This window comes from Mesoplodon mirus, assembly GCF_964341445.2.
Source record: "Mesoplodon mirus genome assembly, chromosome: 10".
NCBI lineage: Eukaryota > Metazoa > Chordata > Mammalia > Artiodactyla > Ziphiidae > Mesoplodon > Mesoplodon mirus.
This window is the reverse complement of record NC_138986.1, coordinates 36,448,599-36,468,872: the sequence shown is the minus strand read 5'-3', so window position 1 is coordinate 36,468,872 and position 20,274 is coordinate 36,448,599.

Genomic DNA, 20,274 nt, shown 5'->3' with positions numbered 1-20,274 from the left:
CAGCCACTGCTTTTCTCTGTTCCCTGCCCTTCTCCCCGCACTTTAATTCTGGCAGAGTCAGGGCAGTCTCAGGATCAGGGAAGAGGACAGACAGCAAAAATACCCCAGCCACTCAGGTTCAGGCATTTGGTTCCACTGACCAAGTTCACCATTTCAGCCCAAAGGTGAGTGTGAATGAGGAACGGAATAGAGATCCAAGATACCGCACGTGCGTCAGCAGCACTGTGACGGCCCAGGCTCTGAATCACAAGGCATTTTAATCCCTCAATGGCAAACCCACCTAAGGAAAAGGATACCTGAAACCAGACCAGGAAATATTTGTGCCGGAGGCAGGGAACTCGATCCACACCACTTTTCTCAGTCACTCAGATTCTAATTCAAAACAAGGACGCGTCTTAACTCCAGAAACAGAGTGTTCTCAACCCCCAAGTCGATCCTCTTGAAATGTAACACAGGAAGCTTTTTACCAGGCCTGTCATCTCAAGATTCCTTTCTATGCTTTTTGGTTCACTTTCAGGAAAGTCTTCTCCTCAAGGTCCAGGGCTTTCCTGCTGCCATATCCCTCTTGTTAGGAAAGTAACTTCTGCAGCCTCAGTCTCTGGAGAAGTTGAGCACCCCAGTTTGTTTCATATGCATCAAAGAATCAACCTCATCATGGATGAGATTTCTTCTAGCAAAACATATATAAAGTGCCTACTCTGTGCCACACATTGTTCTAGGTGCTTAAGGTACATCAATGATTCCTGCCTTCATGGAGCTTATAGTCTAGTGGTGAGTGGGAGGGACAAGAAACACAGTAAGTAAGTAAGTAAGTAAATGACCTCATATGCTAGAAGGCAATAAGTGCTATCAAACAGTTGAATAGGGAAAGTGGATGGGGAAGTGGCAATAAAAATAAGGTTGTCATGGTGGATCTTATTGAAGAGGAGACATCTGAGCCAAGTCTTAAAGAAAGTAAGGGAGTTATCCAAGCAGACATCAAGGAGAAAGGATTAAGGAACAAACACCCTATAACAAGAGCCTGCCTATTGTGATCCAAGAACAACAAGGAAGCCCCTGAGACAGGATCTGAGTAAGAGGGGGAAGGTAGTAGACAGTGAGGTCAGAAAGGTAACAAGGCCTTACAGGCCCTTGTACGGACTTGGGATTTTATTCAGAGCAAAGTGAAGAGTCATCTGAAAGTTTCTGAATAGAGGAGTTGAATGACCTGGCTTCCACTTTAAAAGAACTTCTCTGACTGCCCTGTTGAGAATAGACAGTGTGTGTGTGTGTGTGTGTGTGTGTGTGTGTGTGTGTTGGAGGGTTGGTAGGAGGGCGAGGGAGAGGAGTTAGGAGGCCAGTTAATCCAAGCAAGAGATGTTGGCAACTCCACCAGAGTGGTAGGAGTGGAGGTGGTGCAAAGGAATCAGATTCTGGAAAAATTCTGAAAGTAGAGCTGGCAGGATTTCCTGATGGACTGTTTGTGAGACGGGAGTGAAAGAAGAGTCAAGGATGACAGAATTTTTTGAACTAAGCAACTGTAAAGGTAGAATTATCCTCACCAGAGATGGGGAAGACACCAGGTAGCAGAAGTCAGATCGTGGAGATCAGAAGTTAGTTTAAAATACATTGAGTTTAATAGATTTCTAGCATTTAAAAATGATTACAAGATATTACAAAAACATTATATGCTGTCTTAGTATTTGACAGATTGGGAACATTGAGATTTGCACTTTGTGCATGTCTAGAAAAGCTCAAAAGTTCGGAAGAATACAGCTGAAAAGCAGCCTAGGATCTGCAGACAGTGATTCTATGCACTAATCTTATCAGTAAGTTAAGAAAGTACACTATCTTTTCTGGAGGAAACCACTGGATGTTAGACAAACTCCTTACTTGAAGAAATTGACCAGCTTGTTCTGATGAATGTGATTTCTTCATTCCCTCTGTCGCCCTGCCAGACTCACACAGGATTTCCTGTGAACAGAGCAGTGTGGAGATAATGATGAAGTGCCATGGCTTACAGTCGTGGCTCTTTGGGAAAGCCTACAGAAGCTGCCAGATCCAGAACACAGATCAGAGAAATCAGGGCTTTACCCCAAAACTAATAGTTTCCGTACCAAAATAGTCCATGCTTATGCCTGAAGTAGTAGGAGCAAACAGTCTTCATGGTTGGATGAAACACAGAATTTCTTATAGGAAGTGTCTGAAAGCTCAAGCAAAAAACTCTATGGGGTGGGTAGTTTTTGTGGGGCTACAAGTAGGATGGAGCACGAAAATACCTAGCTGTTCTGCCTCTTTAGCACACGAGCCCAATCTTAACCAAAGTGGAAATTAGGTCTGGGATGGCATTGCCCAAGGAGGGAACTCACTGAAAATTCTGATGGTTATTCCTAAAGCAAAGGACCCGTAAATTTTTTTTCTCTGTTCTTCTCTTTGGAACATTGGCTCTAATAAGATAGATACTTGATTCTTACCAAATAAAGATGAAAAAAATAACTGTTTGACCATACAAATTAAACAGAATTTCAGAGCTGCATTAGATAAAACAAGTGAATAAGTAGCTTTAAGAAGAGACCTAACACTCATGTGGCTCAAAGAACAAAGGAATGTATTCCTATCCAAGGTCAGCATTTCAACCAGCAGGCAGTTCTGATCATTGTGGCCATTCAGGAGCTCAGGCTCATGGCAACTCTGCCATCTTCCAAATGAGGTGTCCAAGGTCACAATGCCTGGAGGAAGGGGGAAAGAGCAGAAGGTCAAGGCCGGGGAATTCCACTTAAGCAAGTGAGACAGAAATTGTCCACTTCATTTCTGCTCACATTCCATTGGTAAGAGCCAAGATACATGACCAACCTTTGTTGCAAGGGGCTCTGGGAATGCAGCCCCGATGGGGCAGTCACCTACCAGTACAGCTCTACTACTATGGAAAAAGCAAAGAACATAGTTTGGAAGGACAATTAGCGGTTTCCAATCCAACTGCATTCATTACTGTAATGTGGACTAGGAAACATGCACTGAGCTACAAGGAAGGGAAGACATCTGTCTAAAGAAAACTTTGTCCTGTAAAACTGGCCTTATGACATTACTACCACCTCAACTCTTCCTAACCAGCTGGAATTATGCAAAGGGCAAGTATTCCCTGAAATTCTCTAAGGAGAGATTTCGGATTATCAGGGAGTTTAAAAACCTGATCTTAAACAATCTAACTCAAATACCTACAAACTCAAATACCTACATAAGACCCTAGGATCCCAGTTTGTTTGGACACTTGACCAATATCGATGTGTATAGCTTGGGTAGCCAAAATAAGTTAGTTAGATGTATCCGGAGCAACTACACATACACACACCAACAATAACAAATATAACTGCTGATGTCTGGCTGAAAAACTTGCTCTTGTTGTACTACTTAAACACACAAAAGGTCACTTGCCCACGTACTATGGACTAGAAGAGGCTTTAGTTTAACCAACAGTCTGAGATTAACCTACCTAGGGTAGCAAAACACTTGTACCCTTTACCAGAGAAAAGATTAAGTTATAATAATTGCTAATCTTTATTGAGTGCCTACCACATGCTAGCATTTTATATTGATCATCTCATCCTAACCCTCAGAACCGTCCTGTAAAATCTTTATGAAGATATGGAAACTGATGCTCAGAGAAGTTAGGTAACTTCCTTAGGATCTCAGAAGTAATGAATGATTGAGCCAGAATTTGAACAGACCTTCTGACTGTAATATCTATACTCTCCCCCTCTACACCACACTGCCTCCAACTATGCCAGGAATAATTCGTGTTTGAGTCATACAGGGACACCAAAGTATACAGGATAAATTGAGATTATCCTGAGGAGCAGAGGTTAGATTATTCTGTGTGGTTCTAGCAGAGCCAGAAAAAGTGGAAGGAAGGCACTAGAAAGTAGATTTATGTCAAGAAGGAACGAGAGCTTTCCAACAGTCCCAGCTGTCTGATAGGATTGTCAGCTTCCACACTTGGTAGTGAGTTCCACTCTGCTGGGGGGTATTCATACAAAGGCTTGACAAACAGTCTTCTGAATTTCTTGCAATGGAAAGTAATTTCAGAGACTTCGGAGGTCACTTCCAATACTGTGGTTCTTCTGCTCGAACTTGAAATGTACAAGATGTCATTTTATCTTCTTTGAAAACTTTTTACTTCCTTAGGATAATCACAATTTTGGTTATAGAGACTTAGATAACTGATTACTTGCTTTCTGAACCCATTTTAAGTCCTGTCAATGATTGTAGAATATAACTGAGAAACAGTAGAGCATATAGGTTGAGAGTTCATTCTTAGAGTCAGATCACTGGCCCAATGATTCCAAAACTTACCAGCTGTGTCATTTAAGCTCTGCAGGCTTTGGTCTTCTCAACTGTAAATGGGAGTAATCAAATCTCTCTTACAGTGTTACTGTGTTACATACCATATTATTTAAAAATCCCTAGCATAGCACCTGGGACATGGTAAGGGCTTAAAAATGATGATGTTTTTTAATAAATAATAATAATATAGAACTCAGAGAGCAATGAAAAATCTTAATCACATCTCTAGTCCCAGAATTCTTACCTTTCCCTTGGTAGACAACTGCCTGTAAACGTTACCCAACCACACATACGATATACCACCATCCCCCAAAGTGCTTGATTAGAACCCAAAGTGAACCCAAAGTTCACTTGGGTGACTTTACTGCCTTCTCCCCATGGGAAGAAGTGTGGGAGTGAGGATGGGAAGGGAGGAGGGTGGCCATCGTCACTGCCACCAGTGAATATGTAAGATCTTTCTCATTTATCACATCTCTCAGGGAAAAGATGTGCAAAATCATCTGGCTCAGATTAAATGGAACCTAAAGCTCACTCCCCAGGTATACCTGGAATAAGCCACAACCTTTGAAGCTCCACGCAACCTGCTCTAGCTTTTGAGAGACAGGTCGATATAAAAGTCAAGCAGAAATTTTTCAATGCTGAGGACGGCTACTGAAACATTACAATTTTGTTGAAAGTTTAAGAATATGTTTTTATGTGTAGGCATGTTTGAAACTTGTTCATATACTGTTTTTTGTTTTGTTTTGTTCCCTTAAGGTGTAGAATTTTATATGCATTGTAAGTTGCATAATTTATATAATAAATGAGTTTGTTCTGTTGGTGTAGGTAAATACATTTGAATTATTGGGAACCTCAAAGAATGAAGTATTTCCTAGGTGCCATGCCTGATGTGTGATATGGCTCTAACAATTGGTATAAAATAATATTTAACACTTATGAAGGATATGCTATGTGTTAGGAACTATTTCAGTAGTTTATATGCATTGACTCATTTAATCTTCAAATCATTTATAAGGAAGATGCTTTTATAATCCCCATTTTGCAGATGAGGAAGAATGCACAGGAAAGTTAAGTAATTTGCCCTGAGTCACACAGCTACAATCAGAGACAGGATCTGAAGCCAGGCAACTTGGCTCCAGAGCCTACATCCTGATCACTATTTCTGGTTATCGGACTCTGACCAAGTCCCAGGGGAATCTCAGCCAAAGTAGGCCAGACTTGAAAGGAGCAGCTAGAGTGAGGTCCCAGAGGACCACAGCTGCAGCCCTGGCTTTGCAGTAGGTTGACCTGCAGAATGCACTGACCATGCCTCATAGCATCTCGTGGATGACTCTTGATAAATTGACTCTACTGCTTATATATTTTGTCTCCCCAACTACAAGTCACAGTTGCTCATCTGTCAGTTACATTACTAATTTGTTCATAAATGTCAGCCTCCATTACTGTACTGAGCTCTAACCAGGCCTACCTCTATCCCTGGTAACAATGCATCGTAGCAATAGAGGCCCTGGGTCCAAATCCTATTTCCACAACTCATCACCTGTGTGACTTTGGCAAAGTGACCTTACTTCCTAGAGCAGTCATATCTATAGCGTGAAGGCAATACTTACTGATAGGACCATGAAGGTTTAAGGTAATAAATGTATACTACCAATTCCCTTTCCTCAACATCTAACATTTGAACTCTATAATTCCTTATTTCTGAACTGGATTTGCTTCTTGCCATATATGCATGTCAGAAACACACAGAAAACAGCAATTTAATTTTACTTTCAACATTATTTCTTGATGTTGAAGCATTAATATTCTTTAAGAATCATCCATTTTCAATTAAGACATTCCATGATGTTGCTGGAGTCTCTTCATGAGGAGTGCCATGAAGCTCTGTTAAAAATCTCTCTCTAGGGGCTTCCCTGGTGGCGCAGTGGTTGAGAATCTGCCTGATGATGCAGGGGGCAGGGGTTCGAGCCCTGGTCTGGGAAGATCCCACATGCTGCGGAGCAACTGGGCCCATGAGCCACAGCTACTGAGCCTGCGCGTCTGGAGCCTGTGCTCGGCAACGAGAGGCTGCGACAGTGAGAGGCCCGCGCACCGCGATGAAGAGTGGCCCCCGCTCTCTGCAACTAGAGAAAGCCCTCGCACAGAAATGAAGACCCAACACAGCAAAAATAAATAAATTTATTTAAAAAAAATCTTTCTCTCAAATAAAGTGATTTTTTAAAATTGTAGTAGAATACACATAATGTAAAATTCACCTTCTTAGCCATTTTAAGTGTACAGTTCAGTAGTGTTAAATATATTCACATTGTTGTGCAATCCATCTCCAGAATTCTTTTTATCTTGCAAAACTGATACTCTGCACTCACAAAACAACTTCTCATTTTCTTCTCCCCCAGCCCTTGCCAGTCACCATTCTACTTCCTGTCTCTGTGAACAAGATTACTCTAAGTGCCTCACATAAATAATCATACAATGTTTGTCCTTTTGTGACTGGTTTATTTCACTTAAGCATAATGTCCTCAACATGTTCATCCATGTTGTATCATGGGTCAGAATTTCCTTCCTTTTTAAGACTGAATAATATTCCATTGTGTGCATATACCACATTTTGTTTATCCATTCATTTATCAATGAATATTTGGGTTACTTCCACTTTTGGCTATTGCGAATAATGTTGCTATGAACATAGGCATAAAAATATCTCTTTGAGACCTTGTTTTCAATTCTTTTGGGTATATAACCAGAAATAGAATTGCTGGTCATATGATCATACTATTTTTAATTTTTTGAGAAACTGCCATACTGTTTTCCACAGCATTACCATTTTACATTCCCACCAAGAGTTCACAAGGGTTCCAATTTCTCCACACCGTCACTAACGCTTGTTTTTATTTTCCAGTTTTGTTGATAGCAGCCATCCTAATGGGTGTGAGATGGTATCTCACTGTGGTTTTGATTTTCATTTCCCTAATAATTAATGATGTTGAGCATCTTTGCATGTGCTCTTTGGACATTTGTATACCTTCTTCGAAGATATGTCTGCTCAAGTCCTTTGTCCATTTTTAAATCAGATTGTTTGGGTTTCTTTTGTTACTGAGTTGTAGGAGTTCTTTATATTTTTTTGATATTCACTTCTTATCAGATATGTGTTTTGCAAACACTTTCTCCCACTCTGTGGATTGCCTTTTCACTCTTGATTGTGTCCTTTGATCCAAAGAGTTTTTAATTTTGATGTAGTCCAATTTATTTTTTTCTTTTGTTGCCTGTGCTTTTGGTGTCATACCCATGTATAGACTGCCTTTTTTGTGCATAGGGCTAATAAGGCAAGAATCACTATCTCTTTACAGACTGTCTGGGAATCCAAAACCTTTGCCTCAAACATTCCCAAGGGAGCCTTGTGAGTAAATAAGCAGAGCAAACCCTGCTGCAGGAACACCACCGAGGCTACTAGGCATAAAATTGGAACCCTTGTTTGTTTATTCGGCAGCCTATGCATGGAAGCCAGAGGGCACTGAGATGCCAGGAACAGGCTTGAGAAGCTCCTTCAGTTCAGCCCTGCCTGCTGTCACAAGCGGGACAGGCAGCCCGTGTGGAGGGTCATGTGTCAGTGTGTAATCACTAAGAAAAGCAACTCTCTGAAGGGCTGATCAACACGTCAGGGTCAGGACGCATCACGTGGATATGTGGATGCCTTTCCGTGTGTGTGTGCATTTTAAGTACCTAACCAGACCTGTCAAACATGATCAAGTGTCTTTAATTAAGTGCCTGGGCCAGTCTGTATGCGCACATATGCAACTGTTCATTTCTACGCACTGTAACTTGATGAACATTTTCTATGGAATTTCATGTTAACTTATTTATACCTAAGCAAGTAAATAAAATACATGTTGAAAGAATTTCTCCTCTTTTGCCCACTCTTGGTATTCCAGTAAATATTTTTATATTTCATACACACAAAATCCTCTCCAACTCTTTATGCGGCCAAAATAAGACTTAGAATCTAGAGGTGGGCGAACAGTCACTTAACTGTCAAATATCTCTAGTGAATTTTGTTTGCTTCAAATGCTCTGGCAAGCATTTAAAACAATGCACTGTGTCTAGCACTACTTCTCTTAATTTTTAATCCTGGATGTATTTCAAGGGGAATTTAATCCATCTGGTTCTGATTTACTTACTCTTAGCTCATCAGAGTGGTACTTTGTGACTGATGTTTGATGTCCAGAATGCCTTGTGGGTTTTTAGGTCATTATAAAGATTCCCCCCTGCCTGCCCATCTGCCCCTCCAAAACACTGACCATAATCAAGAAGTTGTATTTTATTTACCTGACATAATTTTAAATGACCAGAAATGAGTACTTGACCAAATGTCAGAGCTTTCAGCCCTCCATAGTCACAATTTTGGAGTGTGATAAAGTGCAAGGCCTGGGGTGGCAGGTTGCTGGGGGCTGTGCGTGCTCAGTGGGGCCCGACTGCTCAGGAGGCAAGACCACACACTCTGCGCTGTCCCCGGGCTTCAGGTCTGTGCCCACAGTGGATGTCTCTGGGCGCCGGGCACAGAGTTCTGAAACCTCTTTCATCTAGCACTCACACACGATGCCACAACCTCTCCCACGCCTGTGGCACACACAGACATAAACAGGCCCCAAGACAGGCTTTCTCATCACGCGTGCAGTCTCTTTATGATGACTTAAAAACAAGCTCTTGACTCAATAAGCCCTGCTGTATCAGGAAAATGATGTGCTCCACTGCTCATGGCCTTCCACATCCTACCAATAGGAAACTTAATACCACCTTCTCAAGCCTTGGCCCTTCTCAGAGTCCTTCAGAGGAGACCACAGAATGCTTAAATATCTCTCATGATGAGAAGAAAATTTATCATTAGACTAAAAACACTGCACAGTTTTAGCACTGGAAGGGGTCTTTAGGAACCCATAATCTTGACCATCGTTATATCTGCAAATGGTAAACTGTCCATTTTATTTCTGCATTTGTTCTTTCTTTTAAATATCAGTGATGTATGGTCATGGCTTTAGTCAGCATCTCCATTCACCAGTCACTCAATAAAACTTTGCTGAGCATCTCCTCTGTGTCAGATACCCTGTGAGGCCCGGAAGCATTCAGAAGGCAAGCAAGCTTATCCTTGCAAAAGCTACACGTTCATTCCCTGTCCATTGAAATCTAACAACTCAGAGTCCTTTCCCCACTGATGCTCTGTCCTTGTGAACCAACAAGTGATGTCAACTGTGAATAGGCAAAGAGTTTCAGAGGTTGCCAGATTGTCACAGATGACTTTTGAGAACCCACTTTCATCCCTAAGCCTTCTATCAATAAAGCTTGCTGACGGCCCTCTTGTTTTGATTTATGAACTGTAGCTCTATTAGTTTTCCTACCTGACAAAGACACTCTGGATGGCATTTTGCAATTCACAGGAAATAAAGAAAACCTATATTGATCAATGTCTGTTGATGAACCCTATTCAGCTAACAAATAAGCATTCTGCCAGCCAGCATAGAGCTCTACCCTACAGAGAGCTGCAGAGAAACATCACAGAGAGGGAGAGGAGGGTGATGAAACACCTCTGAAAAAGATGTCGACTAACCCAAAAAATTCTTCTTTCTTCCTTTTTTTTTTTTTAAGAAAGGACTCTATGTTTAAGTTTCTGAAAACGTAAGAGTCTGAACAGAAATAACAAGTCAATGCTAACTTACAAAAAAAAAAAAATGCTCGTGGAGGCAAAGCAGACAAGAGGTAAAGGGCCACACGAGCATTAGTCAAAAATACTTCTTGCTTCCTCTTAAAAACAGTTTCCTCAGCTTGAAATCATTCGTCTTTTGCAACATCAAAACCAAATGTACGAACATTTATATAAACTCTAGTACTGCAAATATCACAGTGCCTCATTACATCTCAGCCTTCTGCATGTTGAATATTTCAGTGGTGCTCTTAGGTCTTAATGTGAATATGGAATTCTTAGAAGTGAGAAGGTAGCAACCCATCACTGGCAACTTCACCTTTGTGATATTTACTTTTATCAGTTTATAGAAGTAGAAAGCTTCTTTTTGAACTGATTTGCTAGCTTTTCCATTTCCCTTAACAACTGCATTTTACTATCTTACCATAAAGGAAAACTTTCCAAGCTACCGATTCATCTTGCAGTGAGGTCATCTGAATTTTTAGGACCTTAAATAGGAATCGCATCGTGAAAAGAATGAGCCTAGCTCATACCAGACAAACTGAGCGCTTATCTTACCAGGACACAGGCTCCCCAGTGGGTGGAAGAGATGACCATTACTGCCTTTCTTTCCTTCCCCGTTAGAGTTAAGCAGATACAGTTAGTCACTGTGTAAGGGAGCATGTGGAAATGGAAGTATTCAAGTTTATGTGTGGTTGCCAGGTCTGAGTCAGCCAGGCAGTCATTTCTCTGGGAGCCTAATGTAGGCACTAAATTTTGCACTCACCCACCAAATGGGTATACTTGCCCCTTAATCTGTCTTCCTGCAGGAGGGCTCCCCTGGCACCATCCAGCCTGAACGTGGGACCAGCCTTTCCCTGGAGCCCCTTCCCGTGAATTACAGCCTGCCGCATGGGGGCTGAATAGAAAACAGCCTCCAGAAACTCAACTGGAAGGGCTGACCGGAATTCAGCTTAATGTGGAGAATGGCAGGAAAGCGTCTATTATTCTACTTCATTCTATCTGCTGTGAGGCAGCACGGCGCCTGGAGTCTGACTGAGCTTAACTCATTTCCCTGGATTTCCGAGTCATAGCCACCGTACCTACTAAAGCCAAATATCTCACTCCCGAGGCTCACTACACTTCCTGATATAGGATGCACTTGCCTGTCTCCTGGTGACCTTAAACACTAATAAAGGAGTCATAATATGACCTAGACAAGACTTGGAAGCCAACCAGAAGGCAAATGATTGACGGGAGCGCTTTCAGTTATCTACTGTTTGTCCTGACACTTTGGCGTGGTTCTTTTTATTATGATTGTGGGAGTAGGAAGCTTAACAACACAATACAGGCATTGCTGTCCACGTTGGTGAAGCTGAATCCTAAGGCGTGGCAAAAGAAAACTCTGTGTTACAGACTGGAAACCCACAGGCACCAGCTACAATTTTTACTCTCCTTTCCCCTGGTTTGCTGGAATGGTGGCAACGGCACTTTGGAAATAATACTTCAATGTGAATTTTCTCCGATTCTGGGTATAGGGTTAAAGGAGGAAATTCTCTTGCTGACTTTTTGCGTCGCTGACTGCTCTAATTATCTCTGCTTGCTGTTTCTCAAATGTTGTTGTTAAAGTGATTAGCATTTCTGCAGAAAGAATTCACTGTCCTTGTTAATTGGCTATACTCCAATATAAAATTAAAAATTAAAAAAAAGAATTCACTGTCCTATCCTTTCTTTTTAAAATCTTTTTATTTTCTTCCAAAACAAGATAAATGTTTGGTCTGATGCATAATGCAGATCCACGATTAAAATATCCACTCGAATTAAGAATCAGGACTGGGGAGATTATTGGAGTCATCTCTTAGGTTTGCTGGTTGTCCTGTTTCAGTGTCTTTAAGCTCAAATTCCTCTTTTTTTGAGGAAGGCTTTTTATATTTCCACTATTCCTATTCCTGTCTACTTAATTTAGATTACTTAATTTAGATTCAGAAGGTCATCTTCTATTCAGCTGGACAGAGAGGTAGGCTGCCCAGATGTTAGTTGCTCTTTTGTATTTGGAAAGTATCCACTAAATAGTCAACTTGCAATGAGTTCTTGTGAAACCCACCCTGGAAGTTTCAGTCTGCCATCCTTGGAGACCAATGGCCTAAAGTGATCTATCACAGCCATGACTAGGAATCTATATGAGGATTCCTATATGCTCATCCTTCCTATATGAGCAAAACCAAACGGAGTCAGATTCCTCCACCCAGTGTAGCAGGGTCAGACTGGACTGGCACATTATTCTCCATGATAACAGCCCCCAGCAGGCAAGGGTGTGCTATGAACATCATTTCTAATGTATTCCCTTTACATTATTCCCTTATTTCATTTCTGTGTTGAAGAATCCCTCCACTTCTTTTTAATCTATTCTATTAGATTTAGATTTAACTAATACTTTTGAGTTTCTGCGATGTGCTGGGCATTGTGTTAGATTCTTTCACATATGATAATAATAAAAATTAGACCTAATATTTATTATTATTATATTTATTACCTAATATTTACATGCCAGGCACTGTTGAAATACTTTATGTGAATTAACTCACTTAATCCTTGCATCAATCCTATGACAAGTTTTATTTCATTTATCAAGAAAAATTTTATGGATTTATATTGTGATTCTTACTATATAGATGATAATTCTAAGGTTCAGAGAATTTTAAACACCTTGCTCAAGGCCAAGGACCAAGAACCAAGATTCACACCTGGAACCTTGTCTATGTAGAGCATCCTCCATCTATCTTGGCTGTATTGCATAAATCCATAGAAAACTAATCTTAATTCTATTGGATGCTTGCTTCATCTAACTAATTCTTAGACCTGGGTTGTTTCTGTTCTACAGATTTTTTTAAGTAAATTTCTGAATTATTCTTCTACTGGTCTGTTGTAGATTGATACTAACACATAGAGAAGTTAACCTGATAACAGTATCTGAACACAACATAATTGTAGAAGAGCAGACCCAACCATCAAACAGATATCACGGTAGAAACATACTTTAATTCTCATTGACTACAAGGTTGCAAATTCCATGTTCTACACAAATAATTAATGCAAAACCATGGTTGGTACATCTGGAAGTTACTTTAATTCATTTGCTGTGTTTGGTTACTCACTTTGGTTATGAAAATATTATAACACATTAGTGATCTTCTATTGAACAGAAATTCCCTATGAAATAATCTGGAGCAGAAAGCTAAAATGAACTCTTTAAAATTATTTAAATATGTTCGGGTTCAAAGGGTTTTTCCTTTCACTTTCCTTTAAATTCATGTCCATTTCCTTAGTCCTTTTTTTCAAAGATTTATTTTTCATCCTTTCAATCACCTTTGAAGACCCTCCAAGTTCTCTGTTTCTCTCAAGTTGTGAAGCGCAGAAATGGACACAACCTACCAACAGTGAGTAAGACATGGAGACTATTTAAAGAGTCTTACCTTCCCTTCTTATATTCTAAATTCCACATATTGTACTCAGAAAGCACCATACTCCAATACATTGCCTCTTTAGCACAAAAGATAATCAAGAATCTCCAGATTTTTATTTATGGTTTTTTGTTGTTGTTTTTTTTTTGGTTTCTGTTTTTTGCACACCCAGATTATAACTGACAAATGTATGGTCTGGTTTTCTTCTTGAATTAACCATTTTGCCTTTCTCCCTTAATCTCAGACCTGGGTGGGCTTTGTTTTTGCCTGTCCCTAACTTTAGAGGCAACTGAATCCTTTGTGTTTGCTCTGTTCCCCTGTCCAAGACTTTAACTTTAAACACAACTCCAGGATCATAACCTGTAGAATAAACTATTTCCCCAGGATACCACAGTGACCTGGTAATAATGCCTGTCTCTTGAGTATGTCGTAGCCCAGTCCACAAGTATAGCTGGTACAAAATTTCATATAAAAATATCATCTGCAAAGCACTGGGCCAATTATTTTTTAAATCAACAAGCTCCTAACATAAATTTGACGTCATTTGCAGATGAGAAAACTGGGCTGGATGAAGCTGACTGCTTCAGTGATGCAACTAGCCCTGCCTCAACTCCGCTCTATCTAGAGGGAGGAAAGCAGAGACTCCATAAACACACAGGGTTCCCACAGCTCACATGTGGGGAGGAAGACAGCCTGGGGGTCCCTGGTTTTAAGCAGGGCTGCTCTCCACTGCAGTATCAGGGACAATCACCCTTGAATCTCCCAGAGTGTCTTCTTCCAAGAGACTGATTCAGACACAGAGCCTCGTCTTGTTTATCTTTTCATTTTTTAAAATATGCAGCAGGAAGAAAGCCCTAAGGTCTCTTGTAAAAATGTTCACTGAAATGTCTCCTAGTGATTTCTCAGCAGCTATTTTTCCCTGAAATAGATTTTTTCCCTAGCATTTCACCAGATATTAATGGAAATGCTAAGCTAAATTTTTAGCCATCCTTGCATGCATTGATAATTAATAAACTGACTTCCATTTTTGGTTTTATAAATCTATATTTTTCTGCTCTTGGTTATATGAATTATAGTGATGAGGGACTATTAAATCATGAGAAAGTACAATAATTTTTTCTTCAATTTTGGCATAAAGATTATTCCAAGGATAGAGACTTCTTATGAATTTTTAATCATTTATACATAATGAAATAAAAATATCCTTTTAGATTTTCAAATATATTACTTAAGCCATGATGGGGGTCTGTCACTTTTAATTTTTGTACATGCTTGATTTTTGTTGCATTTGTTTCAGACTGTGGTATATGAAAAGGGTGACATTTTTTCCAAGGTGGGAGGGGGGTTTGATTACATTTTATTTCCTCCAAAGCTTGTTAGTCTCGGGAATCAGAATTCTATATTTTCCCAGAAAAATCTAAGATGTTTGACCTAAAAGAAGCTTCAGAGATTATTAATATCAGTGTTGCTCAGAGGAGCCCCAGGGGTTCCTCGGACACACCTGAAGACAAGGGCAGGGAAAAGAGTCAGTGCAGGCTGGGATGGGGGAGGGTGGAGACAGATAGTGGAGTCCGCAGACACTGAACCGGGGCAGCTCCACTATTGATCTGCTTTATACACTGAACTTCTGTGTAAGGTTTCATTTGAGAAGGCTACATGTGCTACCAGGAATATTAATAATGTTGCTAACAATAAAAAAGACTTGAAATCCAATAGTCAAATGTCTAAATTTTATAAGTGAGGAAACTGAAGTTCAGAGAGAATAAATGATTTGCTTACAGGAGCACAGCTAGTAAAAAGTTGGTTGACAATGATTCTTAAAAAGTAAAAGGCTAGGGCTTCCCTGGTGGTGCAGTGGTTGAGGGTCCGCCTGCCAATGCAGGGGACACGGGTTCGTGCCCCGGTCCGGGAGGATCCCACGTGTGGCAGAGCGGCTGGGCCCGTGGGCCATGGCCACTGAACCTGCGCGTCCGGAGCCTGTGCTCCACAACGAGAGAGGCCACAACAGTGAGAGGCCTGCGTACCAAAAAAAATAAATAAATAAATAAAAGGCTATGTTCAATTTAATCAACATTTATCAAAGGCCTACTAAGTGTAAGGTACTGTGCTAGGCCTCCAAGGAATCAAGAAAACAGCATATAGCCCTAGGATAGAAACCTAGTATAAAATGCTAAAGAAAAGAATACTAAAGATCATTCCAACTAACCTATTGGTTTTAGAGTTAGAAACTTTCCAAAAAACACACTGCAATTAAGTGGCAGAATCAGGACATGAATCTAACTTTTAAAACCCCAATTATAATGCACTTTCCACTATACCATGATGCCCCCAAATTTGGTTCATGAACACCTAGTCTCTCAGGGTGATCTTCCACTTGAAAAATCTGACTGAAAATTTGTATTTTAAAGGTTCTGAAAAGTCCTACAGTAAAGAACTGTGCTTAGCTACAGTTGCAAAAGCTATGCTATAGAATACTATTCATGCCATATGTATTTAAGTCCCAAAGAACACAGTTGAGAGATTTTGCACTATATCTCTCCTCCCCTAGACTTAACTAGGTATGAAACTGAACTCCAGTAGGACCTTCTTTTAAAAACCACATTTCCATGGTTTATACATAAATCGGGCTTGAGAAATGTACTCTTAGTGATGTGTTAGACCAGATGTAATATTCACATATACATATTGTATTTGAATGCTATAGAAAATATTATGTTCATATGTCCAAATAAGCATGAATTAAATGCAGTATACAAAATGCTAACAATGTATTGTTTTAGCCTTAATATCAGTTCATATCTGTTCATATCCACCATGAGAGACTCAATGCTGTTTTATTTTCTTCCTAAATATAATATATGCATTGTAATTCACCAGAAATGTTGAATTATTTTTAGTAAGAATTGGTGAATAACTTCTTGCCCAATTTTCAGAAATAAAATGATTTTTCTGCCAAGAAAATCAATTTTTTTTCTTATAAAATACATATGCCTTGGTGCATTTTGCTTTGGTAAGAATGCTAAAAATAGAAAAGGAATAAATAGTAAACATTTCTCCAAAAAATGTAAAGTACACCACCCAAAATAATACTGTAAGCCTTGGGAGGGAACCTGTTCTTGCAAGATTTGCAGACGAATTTTTCAAGATTAAAAGTGTTTATATAAGTTCACAAAGTCTTGGATCTTTTCCCAGACTAAACCTCCAACACTTCTGAGGCTGGCCCATCACTAATATTTACAATATTTTGACATTTCATAGGACGGATGCCTAGGCCTTCATGATAGGCAGGCTTCCTACTAGGATGGGGTGCTGAAACAGTTTGCAGTGTGTGAAAGGTGGTCAGACAGCACCGGCGTTTCGCAACAGGAAGGAAATGATTTGCAGGTACCACGAGCTTGTCGTATCTTGTCAGCTTTGTTAGCCGAGAAACATCACTGTGGACCCACTAGTATAGAGACGGCCAGGCCACGTTGCCCACCTGACAATCACTCCTTGCCAAGTGATTTGAGGCCTGTGTTTAGGCAATGTTCCTTCCTGTAGCATTACATTTTTGAACAGAAAACTTTTAGAAACAAGACTTCAAGTGTGCTGATTCTCTTAACCCTTTTATTTATTGTTTTTCTTTTTGGTCGCACTGTGTGGCATGCAGAACTCCCTGGACCAGGGATCAAACCTGTGCCCTCTGCAATGGAAGCGTGGAGTCTTAACCACTGGACCACCAGGGAAGTCCTATTTATTTATTTGTTTGTTTGTTTGTTTTTGGCTGCATTGGGTCTTCGTTGTTGTGCACGGGCTTTCTCTCTAGTTGAGGCGAGCAGGGGCCACTCTTCGTTGCAGTGTGCGGGTCTCTCACTGCAGTGGCTTCTCTTGTTGCCGAGCACGGGCTCTAGGCATGCAGGCCTCAGTAGTTGTGGCTCGCAGGCTCAAGAGCACAGGCTCAGTAGTTGTGGCGCATGGACTTAGTTGCTCCGTGGCATGTCAGATCTTCCTGGACTAGAGATTGAACCCGTGTGCCCTGCATTGGAAGGCTGATTCTTAACCACTGCACCACCAGGGAAGCCCGAGGAAAGTCCTCTTAACCCTTTTAAATAAGACCTAGTGTAGTGACTTACACTTAGTTGGGCTTTAATAGTAAGAATTTTCAACAAATCCATGCACTTACCAAGTTGGAACATGTAAGATAAAGTAAATCCTGTGCTCTCTGGTAACATATACCTCTAATGACCCACTTATCCACTGTGATTTATTATTTTTTTCCAATTTGGTCATTCCTAATAATGCTTCTAAAACATTGCATAATTATTGTACCTTCATTGCCAACAGCAATAGTAGAATAAAGCCACAGGTGCTCTCTTACCTGCTAAAATAGGATTCTCCTCCAAAATCATTGCTGTTACTTGGCTGCTTTTAAGAAGTCCATTTCCCTTAGATTATGAGGGTCCACACCTGCAATATTTATGCTCAAGTTTCTCCAATCTCAACAGTTTTCATGTGTGATCATGTATAAGAAACTCTGTTAGGAAAGAGAGAAACGGAGGAGCCGTGGGTCCTGCCCTCAGAGAGCTTCGATCTCATTATGGAATCAAGCCAGACACAAATACAGGCAGTAGCACGGATCAGTCACTTATTAGTGACATTTGAAAGTGCTACTGTAGAAGTAGGGATTCGGATGCTCATCTTGACAAAAAAGAAGTTCAATAATTGCACATTTTCATCTGCCCTTTAGAGAATGGGGGATATAAACGAGACTATCCTCATTCATCATATGATTTAAAGCCAAAAATCAAGGCTGCCCTTCTTCCTGAGGTATGTGTGTGCTTTCTCCTCCATCATCCACAGGAGTGTCCAAGCCTTTACTCCTTTCTTTTCCTACTTGGACCCAGCCTAACTCTTTATGGGAGTTTGATCTTTCACTTTCCAGAGTTCTACAGCAGGATTAGAAAGGGGCCCATCTAACAAGAGAGAAGAAGAAATGAGCACACCCATAATGATAATCCCAACTGGGGTTCTCTTCTTCTAATTGGTCACCATGTCTATCAACGTGCTTGATAATTTACAACTTGCAGTCCTGTGACATGGGCTTAGTCTATTTGAAATGCAGTTCCCAGGCAACCTGGGGGCAGCTCTCAGCAGTGAAACATTTAAGGTGGCAAGCAAAAGGTGTCTGTCTGGGAGTCCAGCCCTATTAGAATATGTCCTATGAGGTAAGCCTGACAGTTGAAGGGAATAATTGCAAGAAGCTGTCTAACTGCCATGGCAATAGAAACTTAACCCAAGTGTTTTCAGGTAACTGCCAGCCCTGGGCCTGGCTCCCTTCCATGGGCCCCACAGAACATGGCCCTGTATGAAGTGGGTGTTTTACAGCAAGTTACAGCAACGCAGCTGTTTGCACTAGAACTTAACCCAGGTATGCCAGACAGCTGTGCCAAAGCACGTCTTACTGTTTCATTAATTCAAAAGCAACCCACATAAAAGCACTACGTGACCCTGACTGCTATTTTCAGTTCTATGTCAAGAACTGGTTATTTAATTCAATTTAATAAAACATTTTTGTGTACCAAATATGTGTTTGTCACCTGGAAATAAAGAAGGTACAGGCCCTGACTTAGAGACAAAAACATCGCCCCAACTGGTAAGCAACATCCTAACCAGTAGGAATAAACACACACACACATTATAATTCAATGATAGGTACAAAAATAGAAATAAATATGAACTAAATGGTGAAACAGAAAAAAGAATGGTTACTTCTGACTATTCCTGATAGTCAGAAGTGGCTTTCCAAAGGTGATGCTATTTGAACTTGAATTTGTAGGATAAATAAAAATTCTCTAGGCAGAAAAGAGAGGGAAAAGGCCTAACAAACAGAGGGAATATAATGCACCAAAGTATGAAATGCAAAATATGGTGGGAGAAAAGTGAGTAGGTTATATTTATTGAGGTTAATTCTTGAACAAATGAGTCTGGGTGAGCAGTTCCTGCTTATAAAGCCCTGGGTGTCATGCTTGGAATTGTAACCTGTACAGTACCCATGGGGAGCCTTTAAAGGGTGTTTCCCAGGGTGTGACATGACTCTGGCAGCCCCTAGGGGAGGATACATTGGAGGAGGAAACTCGGGGCAGCTGAGAGGCTACTGCAAAAGTCCAGGCAAGAGGAAGTGAGGGGCTGGAGTGAGGTGTTCACTGTGATGACACTGAGGAAAGGATAATTCTGTTGGATGGGATCAGAGAAACTGCAAGTTTCCCCATTCGTTCTGTAGCTGAACTTTGGGGTTTGTTGTACACAGATTTGTTGGTGAGTAAAAAGGACCATCATGGTTAGAAAGGAATCTTAATGGAAGAATACTAAAATGATAGAACTATAGGACATTAACATTGAAAACTATCCAAAGAGATCTATTCCAACTCCCCCATCTACCTACAAGTGAGTTGGCTAATTAATGGCAAATTCCAGCCTGGCAGCCAGGTCCCCAGCCAGTGAGAAACTGGGTTGTTTTGTGGTGTACTGTTATGGGTTGAACTGTGTACCCAAAAAGGAGACATTGAAGAAGCCCTAACCCCCAGTACCTAGGAATGCAACCTTATTTGGAAATAGTGTCTTTGCAGGTGTAATCACGATGAAGTCACTAGAGTGGGCCCTAATCCAATAGGACTGGTGACCTTATAAGAAGGAGATAGCCATGTGAAGACAAGGGACATGGAAGAATGCTATGTGAAGATGGAAACAGAGACAGGATTTACTCGGCTGCAAGCCAAGGAAAGCCAAGAATTATGGCCACCCCCAGAAATTAGGAAGAGGCAAGGAAGACTCCACTCAGAATCT